Genomic DNA, 12,217 nt, shown 5'->3' on the forward strand with positions numbered 1-12,217 from the left:
AGGGTGGCTAATGTTGTCCCTATCTTCAAGAAGGGAGGAAGAGAGAAAACAGGGAATTATAGACCAGTTAGCCTGACGTCGGTGGTGGGAAAGATGCTGGAGTCAATTATAAAAGATGAAATTACGACACATCTGGATAGCAGTAACAGGCTTGGTCTGAGTCAGCATGGATTTACGAAGGGGAAATCATGCTTGACTAATCTTCTGGAATTTTTTGAGAATGTGACTATGAAAATGGACAAGGGCGAGCCAGTGGATGTAGTGTACCTGGACTTTCAGAAAGCCTTTGATAAAGTCCCACACAGGAGATTAGTGGGCAAAATTAGGCCACATGGTATTGGGGGCAGAGCACTGACATGGATTGAAAATTGGCTGGCTGACAGAAAGCAAAGAGTAGCGATTAACGGGTCCCTTTCGGAATGGCAGGTAGTGACCAATGGGGTACCGCAGGATTCAGTGCTGGGACCGCAGCTGTTTACAATATATATTAATGATTTAGATGAGGGAATTAAAAGTAACATTAGCAAATTTGCCGATGACACAAATCTGGGTGGCAGTGTGAAATGTGAGGAGGATATTATGAGAATGCAGGGTGTCTTGGACAGGCTGGATGAGTGGGCAGGTGCATGGGAGATGCAGTTTAATGTGGATAAATGTGAGGTTATCCACTTTGGTGGTAAGAATGGGAAGGCAGATTATTATCTAAATGGAGCCAAGTTAACAAAAGGGGAAGCACAACAGGATCTAGGTGTTCTTGTACATCAGTCACTGAAAGCAAGCATGCAAGTACGGCAGGCAGTGAAGAAACCTAATGGCATTCTGGCCTTCATAACAAGGGGAATTGAGTATAAGAGCAAAGAGGTCCTTCTGCAGCTGTACAGGGCCCTGGTGAGACCACACCTGGAGTACTGTGTGCAGTTTTGGTCTCCAGATTTTAGGAAGGACATTGTTGCTATAGAGGGAGTGCGGCGCAGATTCACAAGGTTAATTCCCGGGATGGCGAGACTGTCATATGTCAAAAGATTGGAGCGACTGGGCTTATATACTCTGGAATTTAGAAGGCTGTGAGGGGATCTTATTGAAACATATAAGATTATTAAGGGATTGGACACGCTGGAGACAGGAAGCATGTTCCCACTGATGGGTGAGTCCAGAACCAGAGGCCACAGTTTAAGAATTAGGGGTAGGCCATTTAGAACAGAGTTGAGAAAAAACTTTTTCACCCAGAGAGTGGTGGATATATGGAATGCTCTGCCCCAGAAGGCTGTGGAGGCCAAGTCTCTGGATGCGTTCAAGAAAGAGATGGATAGAGCTCTTAAAGATAGCGGAATCAAAGGTTATGGGGATAAGGCAGGAACTGGATACTGATTGTGGATGATCAGCCATGATCACAGTGAATGGCGGTGCTGGCTCGAAGGGCCGAATGGCCTACTCCTGCACCTATTCTCTATTGTCTATTGACCCCAAAGTCCCTTTGCACGTCTGATTTCTCAATTTACTCCTTGATTACAAAGAGCTTACACCTTTATTTATCCTACGAGAGTACATGACCACACACTTCCTTATACTGTATTTCATCTGGCACCTCTTTGTCCATTCTCTAAATCTGTGCAAGTGCTACTGCACACTCCCTGCTTCCTCAATATTGCCTGCCTTTACATCTCTCTTTGTGTCATCCACAGAGTTGGCCTTAAAACTATCAATTCTGGATTAGTCACTGTCCAGCTGTGGCCTGAGATGAAGCAACAATCTCTCCCCTGGCCTCCACAGTGTATTCTCTAACTTCCCACAAAGTACGAGAATGTACCTGATAAGGCCCGGGAGATTTAACAACTTTAATGCACCTTAAAGTCTCCGATATAGATCCCTGCCCATTTGAATGTGGTCTAAGACATCGCAGCTCATTTCTGTCACTTCCTTAGCTTCCGCATTTTCTCAATGGTGAGATAACTGTTGGTAATATTCATGGAAAGCCTCTCGTATTTCCTTCGGTTTCACACACCGATGCCATGTTCATCTCCAAGGGGAATGATTCTCTAACCTCCCTTTTCCTCTGAATATACCAAGAGAATCTCTTGGGATTTTGCTCACTTTGCCTTCCAAATTCTGATATCCTCATGTTACCCTCCTAACAGTTATGAGAGATCCTATGTCTGAGTCTTCTCGAATACTTTCCCGAGCATTGATCCAAATCTCACTAGTCTATATTTTCCTGGTTTGTCTCTATCATCTGAGGAACAACGTGCCCTGGAATATCAGCATCACTTCCTTCTCTGATCTCACTATCCTCGATGACCACGTTGATGAATACTGATGTGAAGAACTGGTTTAGTCCCTCGCCCACTTCCTCTGGATCCAGACATCAACCCTCTCCTTTGTCCTTGTGTTGCGGTATCCTCTCTGGAGTGCCCCTTCTCACCAAAGTCATTCTTTGTCCCGGTTTGGCACTTCTGATTCTCTCTTTAACTTCTCTCTTGCTTGCTTCATATTGCCAGAGGCCTTCTCCAATTTTTACATCTAAAACATTCATTATGCTTCCTTTTTTCTTTCAGTCTGAATTTATAACATCTCTCAGCATACATATCTGCCTGACATTACCATCCTCGTCTTTCCTCCTCGTAGAAATAGTTTTGTCTGAATTCTGACCCAATTGCGTTTAAACATCACTCACATGTTAAATGTGGACTGATCAATCATAGCTGCACCCAGTCCCCTCTCCCCAGTTCCTGCCCAACGCAGTTTCCAATAGCTATACCCCAATTGACCACATTAGACCATTGCTGTCTACAAGAAGGGTCAGAGCCGTCTCTATTTCCTGAGGAGACTGAGGTCCCTTAACATCTGTCGGACGATGCTGAGGATGTTCTACGAGTCTGTGGTGGCCAGTGCTACCATGTTTGCTGTTGTGTGCTGGGGCAGCAGGCTGAGGGTAGCAGACACCAACAGAATCAGCAAGCTCATTCATAAGGCCAGTGATGTTGTGGGGATGGAACTGGACTCTGTCACGGTGGTGTCTGAAAAGAGGATGCTGTCCAAGTTGCATGCCATCTTGGACAATGTCTCCCATCCACTACATAATGTACTGGGTGGGCACAGGAGTACATTCAGCCGGAGGCTCATTCCACCAAGATGCAGCACAGAGCGTCATAGGAAGTCATTCCTGCCTGTGGCCATCAAACTTTACAACTCCTCCCTTGGAGGGTCAGACATCCTGAGCCAATAGGCTGGTCCTGGACTTATTTCCTGGCATAATTCACATATTGCTATTTAACTATTTATTACTATTTTCTATTACTATTCTATTACTATTTATTATTTCTATGACTATTACTATTTACTAATAGTAATATTACTATTACTATTTCTATTACTATTTATTATTTATGGTGCAACTGTAACGAAAACCAATTTCCCCCGGGATCAATAAAGTATGACTATGACTATGACTATTACCACCGGGTCCAGTCTTGCCCTATTTGCTGTTCCCAAATGGCAACTTCTATCAACGGTCAGGCTCATTTCCCAACACAATGTCTTCTATGACCCGCTTCCCTGGTTAGATTATTCTCTCCTGAGTTAAGAAACATCCCAGGATACTTCCAACAAGCTCTGCAATAATCTGAGCCCCTGGCTCTAAGGGAGTCCCAGACAACACAGGGGAAATTAAATTCACCCACTACAACTACTCTTTTGCTTTTACCTCTTTGATTACTTGCTACATTTCTGTTCCTTTATCTCCTGCTGGCATTTGGGAGACCTGTGATATAACCCCATCAGTGAACGCACCTCTCTTATCCTGAGCTCTATCCACATTGTCCCACTGGATAATCCCTGCAGTCATCCGTTATCCCCATCCGTCTTGGTAGGGAGTTGTAGTGCTTCCGATACAGTGTTATGTTTTTGATCAGTCTGTGCCATTGTAGAACAGTATAGGTGTGTATTGTAGTTTCTTGCAGCTCATAATTTTGCACACCATAGTCTTGAACTGTCATCAGATTGTGTAAAAGGAGAGAGAGTTTAAACAAAGTGATCAGGGGCAGTTGGCACATTTTGCATGTCACAGTTCCCAAGGAGATATTTGATTGCCCATAATTGGGAACTTGACAAGATCCAATAAAAATAAGTTGGGTTTAAACAGAGCGGTCATTGCATGAGTGGGCCAAAATTGGAGTAGGGAGGGGTAAGACAGACGTAGATATTTTTTCTTTATTCTTTATTATTTTCTTGTTACACATTTAGAGCAGAGGGGATGCCAGACAAAATACTAGATTGCTCTTCTTGCTGGATGTGGGAAGAAATGGAGACATCCAGTGTCCCTGATGACTACTCTTGCAAGAAGGCATACAGCTGAAACTTTTATCAGGCCGTGCTGAGGAGTTGGAGATTGAACTGGATGAAATCTGGATCCCTCGAGAGACTGAGGTGTTGATAGGCAGCACAAGGTGTGGGATAATTGTCAGGAGGGGGAGAGTGGGGGGGGGAAGAGGGAGCAGGGTTGAGCTGTAGTGAGGGGGATTCATTGATTAGGGGAACAGAAAGGGGTTTCTGTGAATGTGAACAAGGTTCCCAGATGGTTATTGCCTCCTGGGTGCCAGGATCAGAGAGACATCTCAGATTCATTTCACAGCATTCCTAACTGGGAGTGTGAGCAGCCTGAGGTTCTGATTCACTTATTTACCAATGACGTGGACAGGGTGACTGTCCACGTCCTGCAAAGTGAGTTCAGGGAGTTAGGTACTAAGTTAAAGGACAAGATCCCCCAGGGTTGTGATTTTCAGGATTACTACCTGTGCTACATGCTAGTGAGGTCAGAAATAGGAAGATCATCCAGTTCAAGGAGGCTCAGGAGTTGCTGCAGGAGGGAGGGCTTCAGCTTTTTGGATCACTGGGCTCTCTGCAAGGAAAGGTGGAACTACAGAAGCATCGGTTTGCACCTGAACTGGAGGGCACTAATATCCCAGTGGGAAGGTTTGCCAGGGGTTATGGTTTGAACTAGAGGGGCAGGGGGATGGGAACCAGAGCACCAGAACAGATAGTGGAATTAGTATGGGAAAAGATATTCTTCACCTCACAAAGTCAGGAATCAAAAGGTTGATCAAGGTAGGGCTTATGTTCTGAGCTGCATATAATTTGGATGTGAGGATTATTGTAGGAAAGGCAGAGAAGGTCAGGACCTAGATCAGCTTGTGGAGTTATGACATTGTAGCCATTAGTGAGACTTGTACGGTACATAGCAGGTATAGACAGGCAGAGACAAATTGGGTACTTGAATTTAATGGGGTGAAAAGAAAACATGAGGTGAGAAACATAGAAAACCTTCAGCACAATACAGGCCCTTCAGCCCACAAAGCTCTGCCAAACATGTCCTTACCTTAGAAATTACTGAGGGTTACCCATAGCCCTCTATTTTTCTAAGCTCCATGTACCTATCCAGGAGTCTCTTAAAAGGCCCTATCGTATCCGCCTCCACCACCGTCGCCAGCAGCCCGTTCCACGTACTCACCACTCTCTGCGTGAAAGAACTTACCCCTGACATCTACTCTGTATCTACTTCCAAGCACCTTAAAACTCTGCTTTCTTGTGCTCACCATTTCAGCCCTGGGAAAAAGCCTCTGACCATCCACACGATCAATACCTCTCACCATCTTATACACCTCTATCAGGTTACCTCTCATCCTCCATCACTCCAAGGAGAAGAGGCCGAGTTCACTCAACCTATCCTCATAAGGCATGCCCGCGCCCCCCCCCCCCCCGCCAATCCAAGCAACATCCTTGTAAACCTCCTCTGCACCCTTACTATGGTTTCCACATCCTTCCTGACGCCGCTCTGGTCGGGCAGGAATGGTCTAAGCACAAGTCGAGAAATTATAGGCCAGTGAGCCTAACATCAGCTGTGGGACGTTTAGTGGAAAGTTTTCTAAGCAACCAAGGATATAATTATTTGGATAAACATGGACTGATTGGGAATAGTTAAGATAGCTTTGTGTACAGTGTTAACTAGTCTTATAGAGTTTTTTGAGGAAGTTACTAGGAAAGTTGATGAATGCAAGGCAGTGGATGTAGTCTAGATGGACTTTAACAAGGCCTTTGACAAGGTCTCACATGGGTGGTTGGTCAAGAAGGTTCAGTCATTTGGCATTCAAGATGAGGTAGTAAATTGTATTAGGCATTAGCTTCAAGAGTGGTTGCAGATGATTGCCTCTCTGACTGGAGGCCTGTGACTGGTGGTCTGCCACAGGGATCAGTGCTGAGTCCATTGTTTGTCATCCAGATCTTTGATATCGATGACAATGTGGTGAACTGCAACAGCAATTTTGTGGATAACACCAGGTACGATGAACAGTGAGGAAGATGCTCAAAGTTTGCATTGGGATCTGGAGCAGCTGGAATTTAATGCTGACAAGTATGAGGGGTTGCACTTTGGGAGGACAAACCAGGGTAGGTCTTACACAGTGAGCAGTCGGGCACCAAAAAGTGCATTAAAGCTGAGGGATCTGGAAATACAGATTCATAATTCCCAGTAAGTGACATCACAGATAGATAGGGTCATACAGAAAGCTTAGGCACATCGTACTTCGATTTACAAAGGGCAAAGCACAGGAGATAGGTGTTATGTTGAAGTTGTATTAGATATTGGAGAGGCCTGATTTGGAGTATTGTGTGCAGTTGTGGTCACCTACCCACAAGAAAGATGTAAGTAAGCTTGAAAGAGTGCAGAGAAAATTTACAGGATGTTTCCTGGATTTAAGCACCTGAGTTCTCTGGAAAGATCAAATAGGTGAATTTTATTCCTTGGAATATGGAGTATTGTGGGGAGAATAAACAGAGGTATACAAAATTATGAAGGGTGTACTGTAGATGGCATAATGATGTTTATATGTCAGAGTTACAGTGAAATACTGTAGATGGGGTAATGATGTTTACAGGTCAGAGTTACAGTGAAATACTGTAGATGGGGTAACGATGTTTATCGGTCAGAGTTACAGTGAAATACTGTAGATGGGGTAATGATGTTTACAGGTCAGAGTTACAGTGAAATACTGTAGATGGGGTAATGATGTTTACAGGTCAGAGTTACAGTGAAATACTGTAGATGGGGTAATGATGTTTATAGGTCAGAGTTACAGTGAAATACTGTAGATGGGGTAATGATGTTTATAGGTCAGAGTTGCAGTGAAATGCTGGATTGTCCAGCTCTGGGCTGTCAGTATTGTGTTTTATTTAGAGAGCTGTGTGCTGTACTGGTCTGTGTCCTCACGGCCGGTGCTGTGCTCTGGCAGCTCAGTGTGTTTGAAATACAGTGTCAGTGTTTTTACTGAAGAGTGTCTTTATTACACAAACTAACCTTGTCTACCATGGACTTTAAACATTGCTGGGAGGTGAGGGGAGGGTTTGGAACCACTATACCTGACTCTGAAGGATCTGACAAATTTGCTTTGAACGTCCTGTTTGTTTATTCCCACAACCCCTGCAGGCAGTGAATCCCGGGTGAGAACCGCACTCCTGACAGACAACGGTGGGAATTAAACCCAGGTCGCTGGTACTGTCACCACTGCGCTGACCATGATGCTCCTGTGCCACCCCTTCCTCTTTAAACCCGTCCATTGATCCAGACCTCATGCCCACCGGCTAAAGAATTCCAGACGTTCCCTGCATCAGATGCACGTCAACTCTGGCAGGGGTTACAGCCATTACTTCCTACAAAGCAAACCCAACATCATGAATGACAGTGAGGCTTCACAACCAGACCAGCTCAACCCCTTTTATGCTCACTTTCAGAGGAAGAATAAAGCCACAGCTATGAGGATACGTGCAGCGTCTGATGACCCTGTGATCTCTGTCTTGGAGGCCGACATCAGGCTGTCTTTCAAGAGGCTGAACCCTCGCCGGGCAGCAGGGCCCGATGGAGTACCTGGTAAGGCTCTGAAAACCTGTGCCTACCAACTGCTGGAAGTGGTTTTTTCAATCCCTCACTGCTACAGTCGAAAGTTCTGACCTGCTTCAAAAGGGCAACAACTGCTCCGGAACCCAAGAAGGTCAGTGTGAGCTGCCTTAACGACTATTGTCCAGTCACACTCACATCTCCGGTTATGAAATGCTTTGAGAGGTTGGTCATGGATAGAATGAACACCTGTCCCAGGAAGGACCGGGACCCACTGCAATTTGCCTCTCGCCACAATATGTTTGCGGTAGATGTGATCTCAGTGGCTCTCCACACAGCACTGGAGCACCTGGGCAATACAAATACCTATGTCAGGATGCTGTATATTGACTAGAGCCCAGCATTTAACACCATCATTCCTCGTCCTGATAAAATAGCTACAGAACCGAGGCCTCTGTCCCTCCTTGTGCAGCTGGATCCTCGGCTTTCCAGCACCTGGTGCGGGAGATCGCTCAGCACTTCGAAACCCATCTGTGTTTCCAGAGCTCGGCCGTCATGGCCCTGCAGGAGGCGAGCGAGGCTTACCTGGTGGGGCTCTTCGAGGACACTAACCTGTGCGCCATCCACGCCGAGTAAGTTACCATCCAGCTGGCTCGGTGCTTCTGCGGGGAGCCCGCCTGAACCCAGCCCTGGCACTAAACACAACAAAAGACTCTTTTAGGAGCCACTATCATGGCAGAGTAAAGGGCTATCATCTGCCACACCACTATTTTGGTTCCCAACCCACTGATGAATCATTTCAATCCTCCTGCGACACATTAACAAATCTGCCCATATTTGACCCGGCTGGTTCAAGTGCAGCCTGTCCCACTTCTACAGGTCACCTCTGCCCCAGCGGAGATCCCAGTGGCTGGAAACCTGAACGTGTTCTCCTGTACCAGCTCCTCATCCTCACATCCACCTGCCCTGTCCTCCTGTTCCTGTCCTTACCAGCACTTGGCATCAGGAGTAATCCAGTGATTACAGATCTCTTTGTCTCCACCCTCCCCTGCCGTACATCAGAATCACAGACCCGGCTGCTGCTGCTCTCCTGAAAGGCCATGTCTCCTGTTGATCAATTCTCCAAGTCAATCTGCTTCACCAGTCCCATTAAATGGATTCACTTTCCCCTTCAAACCTCCCATGATGTGCTCCTGTGTCCACAACAACCTGTGTTTTCCTGTAGTCACATGCTTGATCATAATGAGGTAGATTGTGAAGTCATTATGATCCGGAACCTGACCACAAGAAACTGCCGGCTGAGGGCAGTTCGTCTGGGTGCTCAGGGAGAGGCTGGTCTCCTTGATGCGGGAGGCTGCTTCCACAACATTTTCTTGGAATCACGCACAAAGTCAATGGACTTCAGCGAACTATTCCGGCTGGTGGTCCTTGGCCTGTCGATGGGCAGTGCTGTCACCATCATCGGCTGGTGGGTCTGCCAGAAGTTCGCCAAGAAGCGCCCCCACACTGTGAAGGCCAAGCCTGTAATCGGCACAGCCCAGCCAGTAAATTTCGAAGTGAAGCCCAACACTGAGGAATTGAAGACAGGGAACTTTGCTGCACACTCCGGACTACCAGTCAAGAGAACCAACACTGTGGTTAGAAGCCAGAATATGGAAGAGGGGAGTATAGAATCAGGGGATGGATGAAACGAACAGGGGATTTCGTCACGGGGACCGGCTGATCGAATGCTCAGTCCTGAACTGGCTCTGGCAGATGGAAGGCTAAGTCCTGAACAGGCTCTTGGGCACATCCAAACAGGGGCGACTGAACTGGAGCTGAGACGAGTGGACGGACACTGGAATGGAGAGGATAAGAGGGAGGAAAATGGATGTGAGGGCAAAGCAACCATTAGAGATCAGCAGGAGCAGAATGACAAAGAGAGGCTGTCGAGTGGGTTGGGTGACTTCACCAATGTGCAAGTGGTTAAGAGAAGGGTGCGGCAGAGCAGGGGAATAAAATTTGTGGGCAAGACAAAGAGATCCCGGGAGAAGCTGGCTAGAGAGAGGAGGCGAATGAGGAAGTGGCAGTCAAAACTCCAAAGGGGACTGTCAATAGTAGGGGAGGGAAGTGGAAGGGAGCAATGTAGAGCCTGCAGAAGAGTTCTCAGATTTAGGGAACCGCTGCCTGAAGATGGGTCAAGGAAAGTAGAGAAATGGAAAGAGGAATCGTTTGGTCCTGGAGGAAACAGAAGGCTGGAGTCCACAATCTTGTGAAGTCGATGAAGGTAAAAATAAATGTATCGGCAAAATTGCTGTATTGTTTTTTTATATAAAGGGGGCTGTGTTCCAAAGACTTTGGGGCACTGGAATATCAAAGTTGTAGAAGGCTACTGATCAAATGCTGAGTTCTGGGGCTAGTATCGATGACATCATTGAAATGATGGGTCGAAGGGCCTGTTTCTGTGCAGATCTCTCGATGACACGTCATGACCTCACAGATCCTTTATTTACCTGCAGTCTCCCACCCACATTAACTATCTCACTCCCCTTGCCACTGCTACGGCACAGTGGAGAAGCAGTTAGTGCGACGCTCCACAGGGCCAGCGATCTCCGATCGGGGTGCAGTTCCACTGCTGTCTGTAAGGAGTTTGTACATTCTCCCCAAGACATCATGGAGTTCCTCCAAGTTCAACTGAAAGCTTCCAATCTCCCCCCTTCCTCGTATCGATTGTGCAGAAGAGATTCACCAGGATGCTGCCTGGACTAGTTTACATAGAATATAGGACATAGAATAGTACAGCACAGTACAGGCCCTTCAACTCACAATGTTGTGCGGACACTCAAACCCTGCCTCCCATATAACCCCCCACCTTAAATTCCTCCATATACCTGTCTAGTAGTCTCTTAACCTTCACTAGTGTATCTGCCTCCACCACTGACTCAGGCAGTGCATTCCACGCACCAACCACTCTCTGAGTAAAGAACCTTCCTCTAATATCCCCCTTGAACTTCCCACCCCTTATCTTAAAGCCATGTCCTCTTGTATTGAGCAGCGGTGCCCTGGCTGTCCACTCTATCTATTCCTCTTATTATCTTGTACACCTCTATCATGTCTCCTCTCATTCTCCTTCTCTCCAAAGAGTAAAGCCCTAGATCCCTTAATCTCTGATCATAATGTATACTCTCTAAACCAGGCAGCATCCTGGTAAATCTCCTCTGTACCCTTTCCAATGCTTCCACATCCTTCCTCTAGTGAGGCGACCAGAACTGGGCACAGTACTTTATAAAGCTGCATCATTACATCCCAACTCTTAAACTCTATCCCTCGACTTATGAAAGCTAACACCCCATAAGCTTTCTTAACTACCCTATCCACCTGTAAGGCAACCTTCGGGGATCTGTGGACATGTACCCCCAGATCCCTCTGCTCCTCCACACTACCAAGTATCCTGCCATTTACTTTGTACTCTGCCTTGGAATTTGTCCTTCCAAAGTGTACCACCTCACACTTCTCCGGGTTGAACTCCATCTGCCACTTCTGCATCTTATCAATGTCTCTCTGCAATCTTTGACAATCCTCTACACTATCTACAACACCACCAACCTTTGTGTTGTCTGCAAACTTGCGAATCCACGCTTCTACCCCCACATCCAGGTCATTAATAAAAATCACGAAAAGTAGAGGTCCCAGAACAGATCCTTGTGGGATACCACTAGTCACAATCCTCCAATCTGAATGTACTCCCTCCACCATGACCCTCTGCCTTCTGCAGGCAAGCCAATTCTGAATCCACCTGGCCAAACTTCCCTGGATCCCATGCCTTCTGACTTTCTGAATAAACCTAAGGTGTGGAACCCTGTCAAATGCCTTACTAAAATCCATGTAGATCATATCCACTGCACTACCCTCATCTATATGCCTGGTCACCTCCTCAAAGAACTCTACCAGGCTTGTTAGACACGATCTGCCCTTCACAAAGCCATGCTGACTGTCCCTGATCAGACCATGATTCTCATCCTCCTGTAGGCTTATGAGGGCAGAATGAGCATGCGAGGGCTTTTCTCTGGAGTGCAGGAGGGTGAGAGGGGACTTGAGAGAGGTGTACGAGGTCATAACAAACATAGATCGAGTGGACAGCCAGAGAGATTTTCCCAGGGTGGGAATGGCAAATAGCAGAGTGTACACAGAGAGTGGTGTGTGTGTGGAACCACCCCAGGGGTGGTAGTAGAGGCAGATATATTAGGGACGTTTATTACAGAGCACATGAATGATAGAAAAAGGGAGTGCTCTATTTGGGGAAAGGGTTATATTGATCTTACAACAGGTTAAAAGTTTGACACAATACTGTGGGTT

The 12,217-nt window shown here is 46.5% G+C and overlaps 1 protein-coding gene and 1 long non-coding RNA gene across 4 annotated transcripts in view; one reads left to right on the forward strand and one right to left on the reverse strand.

Moving 5' to 3' along the window:
* LOC140189013 (uncharacterized) overlaps positions 1-12,217 on the reverse strand; it is a 1,003,756-nt gene that overhangs the window by 762,797 nt on the left and 228,742 nt on the right. The gene's annotated exons all lie outside the window — the stretch shown is intronic.
* LOC140189125 (uncharacterized) overlaps positions 1-12,217 on the forward strand; it is a 56,939-nt gene that overhangs the window by 39,113 nt on the left and 5,609 nt on the right. For 2 of the 3 annotated variants that reach the window (XR_011883456.1, XR_011883457.1), the window contains one exon: positions 7,475-10,148. This is a non-coding gene — a long non-coding RNA (uncharacterized lncRNA). The remainder of the gene's footprint in view (positions 1-7,474; positions 10,149-12,217) is intronic. The other variant, XR_011883458.1, reaches the window with a different exon arrangement.

Source organism: Mobula birostris, chromosome 28 (assembly GCF_030028105.1).
Source record: "Mobula birostris isolate sMobBir1 chromosome 28, sMobBir1.hap1, whole genome shotgun sequence".
Taxonomy (NCBI): domain Eukaryota; kingdom Metazoa; phylum Chordata; class Chondrichthyes; order Myliobatiformes; family Myliobatidae; genus Mobula; species Mobula birostris.